Here is a 5,256-nt window from a genome sequence, read left to right as displayed (position 1 = left end):
GGGCCGCTGCTCGGGGACTGGCTGGGCATCGGTCGGCGGGTGGTGAGCAACTGCATTGTGCATAATTTGCTTTGTATTATTATTGTTATTATTATTACTATTTTATTTTATTTTAATTATTAAACTGTTCTTATCTCAACCCACGAGTTTTCTCACTTCTACTCTTCCGATTCTCTCCCCCATCCCACCGGGGGCAGGAGAGTGAGTGCACGGCTGTGTGGTGCTCAGTTACTGGCTAAGGTTAAACAACAACAGTGTCAATAAACGCATTGGTAACACACCTTGTTTACTACTGCATAATGAAAACCAATGCCCATGTGTGGCAGGAACCAGATTCTGCCTTAGAAGGTATTCAGAAATGCTGAAATCGGGATTCTCTGTATAATGTGAGGATTTCAACAACCTGAAATCGCAGCAGGAACTATATTTCTTCCTGTAATTTCCATTTACTGACAAACCAAACACTGACTTGTAGTAAGGAGATTCTTGCTTGGTGAATACAAAGTGTCACTTGACACTCTCACTGACTCAGGATGTTTATAGAGAGAAAGCCCCAAAAAGCTTTTGCCATATGTGGTGGGTTGACCTTAGCTAGATGCCAGGTGCCCACCAAGCCACACTACCACTCTCCTCCTCAGCTGGACAAGAGAGAGAAAATACGATGAAAGGCTCATGGGTCGAGGTAAGGACAGGGAGATGATTCACCAGTTACCGTCACGAGCAAAAACAGACTCGATTCAGGGAACTTAATTTAATTTATTGCCAATCAAATCAGAGTAGGATAATGAGTAATAAAACCAAATCTTAAAACACCTTCCCCCTACCCTTCCCTTCTTCCCAGGCTCAACTTTATTCCTGATTTCTCTAACTCCTCCCCCCGAGCGGCACAGGGGAACAGGGAATGGGGGTCGCAGTCAGTCCATCACATGTTCTCTCTGCCGCTCCTTCCTCCTCACACTCTTCCCCTGCTCCAGCGTGGTCCCTCCCCCATGGGAGACAGTCCTCCGTGAACTTCTCCAACGTGGGTCCCTCCCACGGGCTGCAGTTCCTCACAAACTGCTCCGTGGGTCCCTTCCATGGGGTGCAGTCCTTCAGGAACAGACTGTTCCAGAGTGGGTCCCCCATGGGGTCCAAGTCCTGCCAGCAAACCTGCTCCAGCGTGGGCTCCTCTCTCCATAGGGTCACAGGTTCTGACAGGAGCCTGCTCCAGCGTGGGCTCTCCATGGGGTCACAGCCTCCTTTGGGCACATCCACCTGCTCTGGTGTGGGGTCCTCCATGGGCTGCAGGTGGATATCTGCTGCACCGTGGACCTTCATGGGCTCCAGGGGACAGCCTGTCTCACCATGGTCTTCACCACAGGCTGCACGGGCATCTCTGCTCCAGTCCCTGGAGCACCTCCTCCCTCTCCTTCTTCACTGACCTTGGTGTCTGCAGAGTTGTTTCTCTCACATATTCTCCCTCCTCTCTTCCATCTGCTGTCGTGCAGCAGGTTTTTTTTCCCCCCTTCTTAAATCTGTTATCACAGAGGTGCTACCACTGTCGCTGACGGGCAGGCTCTATCAGACATAGTGCAAGCTTCTAGCAGCTTCTCACAGAAGCCACCCCTAGTAGCCCCCCCTGCTACCAAAACCTTGCCATGCAAAGCCAATACACCATATTAAAATGTTAAAATATTATCATAAAAATGATAACGATAAAACCCTCCATCCTTGTGATACCTATGGTGCATACTGATATAGCCCAAATTCCCAATAAGCTTAGACTAAAAGTAGTTCTGAAGTCGTAATGAAAACCCCAGAAGATTGAGGCTAGCTTGGTATTTGGGCCATCTGGATGTACCCTCTCTTTAGGCCCTGATCCTTCAAGGGGATCTATGCTTTTCATGGCACACAGAGCCATCCACTTCCACTGAACTCCTAGGAACATGGCAAGACAAAAATAGGGATTACCTGGATCACTAAATCTCATCTCCTGCAAATGCACCAACCATGAAATGAGCATTTATTTCAGAAGGGTTCAAAGAACATCCTCCAGCCACTACAGAGGGTGCCTTCAGCACTCAAGAGCAAATGAATGGCCTGTCATAAAATACAAGCTCCCAAGTCTCAAATAATGTCCCCCAGGTAACAGCCAACAGGAAAAACCTTAGTAGATCTGAAACAAAGATCAGTGATAGAACATAAAGTGGAAACAAGGGGATTCTGAAAGACTCAGAGCCATCACGCCTCCAACACTCATGTACTCAGGTAACTGTTTGGCACTGTGCTGGAAATACCAGACCCTGCACAGCTCTGCACACAGATTTGCTCCTCCATTCTTGCTTTGAGGGGATTTTCGGGCTGTCCTGACAACTATTTTGTAGTGACGCCAAGGAAACGATAGCATGTGCTGTTCCTTGTCTCAAACTCCCCCAATAGTAGGGGCAATGCAGAGACAAGCCCTGGATCTCAAGATGCACCAAAAAGATCTTACAGGCAGTTTACAACATGAAGGATTGTTTTCACATGATGTAGCAAGTATGCAGGTTGACACAAGGATATTAAACACCCAGACTTGCACACCCAGATGGTGGTATCAAATGGGAAAAGGACATGGGTGCATTTGAACAGGCAACGTTAGCAAACATAGCAAACACTAGCTCCTTTTACATGGTTTTGAAGGAAGAAAGGTTATTTTTCCCATTTTACAGACAAGGCAGTGAACCAGAGGAAGGTAAATCCTTCTGTCTCAAGTCCCTCAGTGAGCTTGGGGAAGGGACTCCAAGGCAATACCTGAGTCAGGCTATGGAGCAAGGCTGTCTCAACTTCACCTTAACTTCCAGATGCCAGGACAGCATTGCAACCCTCCAACCCCACTTGTGAAACCTAATAACCCTCAAACTTGTTCTTGTTTATGCTTTCAGCCCACACAGGCCTGCATGGCTGGTATCATGGATTAAATCACTTGGAAATGTGAGTGAAGGCTCAAAGAGGCCAGGGGAGAGGGAGAGTGGAGATGCAGCAGATCCCTTCCCAATGCTTTGCCTGGCGCCTGCAGGGATGCAGAGCATTGGGCAACTCAGAGGTGGTGGTAACTGATGATGGTTCAAAACTGTTTCACAGCATCTAGTGCAAGCTTTAAGCCACAGTTGTAGAAGTTAAAACACCATCTAAAGGACAGCAGATGGCAGTGAAAAACCTATCTGAGGACAGTGCCGCACTCCAGGGATGCCCTACGACAGAGCAAGTGGCTGCTCATTAATTCCAGTTCTGCAAAAACCATGGAGAGCGGGAGGGAGGGAACATGTTGGGAAATTGATTTGGAAGCTTTGTTCTTGGCATCTTTTTTACCTCCTGATTTGGCTGGTAAAAGACTGTCAAGATTTTCCTTAATTTTTCAGGAAACTTCTTTTTAGGTATATAAGAAACCCCAAATCTTTGGTCTCTAACATTACTAATACAGTACAGCAAGTGGATGCAAAGAGTGATCTACTGATTTTTTCTACCAACATTGATAGACTTGCAAGAACAAAAATTGTTACTAAATGACTTATGCACCTAGATTTTTGAGGTAACACAGCGTAATAGCTAACTCCTGAGGCTAAGTAGCCTGTACGTTGCAGACATCTTTATACTTTCTAGACCAGTAAATAATGCTTACTGTGCTCTACCAGGCACTCTGAGCAAAGACAGGATCCCATAGTTTATATGTACCTCTGACTTCAAGCTTCACTTGTGCTCCCTTATCCTTCCCCCTCAGAACTGGTGTATATGTTGAAGTTGTCTTGGGTGTTTCAAAACTACAGTGCCCTCACTTTTGCCTGCCCTGCAGCTGGGCTGTAAGACTTCTGTTGAGAGATTATTGCTTTGCACTTTTTATACACACACACACACACACACACACACATAGAGAAAGAAAAAGAAACCCAGTCTTAAAGAACTGTAGTCTAACTGGGATAAAATAAAGGACTTGGAGAAGGCACACTCATACCCACTGTGCAGGCAGGAAGAAAAATGCAACATCTAAGAACTGAACCCCCACAATTATTCAGGGGCTTCATTTTCATTAACGAAAGTGTTGCGGATGGAGTGAGACTGCACTTCACTCATAAGAGAGAAGGAACAATATACTTTATTGATATAAAACAGTGAGTTAACGAAGTTCAATGGTAAATGCGACAGTGGTTTAACAAGATTCGATGGCAAGGTACACGTGATTAGTTACTGCATAGAGGACAGTCAGACAAAACTGTCAGGGAGCCCCTCCCTTTGAGTCATGAGGTTCAGAGGACCCCCTTGCTTTCTAAACTCCTTCTCAGAGAGGAGTCTAGGTGCAGCTGGATCCAATCCTACTCCCAAACTTGGTCAACAATTTATGTCTAAAGGATTATATATGTGCAATTAATCCTTTATATCACTTAGCTAAGATTTCAAAGAGTAGCATGCTATTAGTCACCGAGGATCTGTTGCGGCAAGGAATCTCTCAACCTCGAGGAGTAACCTTGAGAGGCGTCCCTACTCAAGGGGAGATCCTGGCGTGCAGCCCGCTGCCATGCAGGAGAGCTCAGCGGGCCCTGGACTGTCCACTATTTATAGAATAAGATGATTGACTTCTAGTCATATTTGTATACGAGCAAGAAGTCTGGCTCGCTGCGCCAGACGGCCCTTGCCTACTGTGTTGCCATCCATTCCCGAAGTCCAGCATAAGCTGGATGCAGTCACAAGGACCCACACTGGTGGTCGTTGCTTATGCAGTGCGGGGGGAGGAGCACACCACCACAGAAAGTCAGCATCATCTTCCTTTGAAGTCTTGCAGTTATCATAAGGCCAAGTGCACGGAGGGAAACAGTGGCTGAACAGAGACTGAACCTAGACTCCCTACCCCCCAGCTGTCTTGTATGGCAGCATCTTCTCCTTCAGGATGCATAGTAGAGAGTGTGTTTAGCACAGTGCATTCAGACTTAATTACAGAGAGATCCTTCTCTTTTCTTGCTCAATCTGTTACACCCTGTGTTTGCCAGATGGTGTGGCTATATTGCTCCTCAGCGTTTCTTTTTACAAGGCTGAGAACTCGTAGCATGCTGCTAGCTCACCTTATTTCTAGGGAAAAAGAATGATTTTGATCTGAGCCTGTTGTGGTTTAACCCCAGCCGGCAACTTGCCAAAAAGGCAAGGCCAAATCCCTTGGTGCCTTTTAAGTGAAACGTCTTTCTCTTGTGGCAGTCCTCTGCAAATTATGCCCTCCTTCGACTGTTCGAATTTCCTGGATGAGACCCA

The sequence above is a fragment of the Aptenodytes forsteri genome, unplaced genomic scaffold, assembly GCF_000699145.1.
Source record: "Aptenodytes forsteri isolate BGI_AS27 unplaced genomic scaffold, ASM69914v1 Scaffold176, whole genome shotgun sequence".
Taxonomy (NCBI): domain Eukaryota; kingdom Metazoa; phylum Chordata; class Aves; order Sphenisciformes; family Spheniscidae; genus Aptenodytes; species Aptenodytes forsteri.
Note: the sequence above shows the minus strand (reverse complement) of the source record.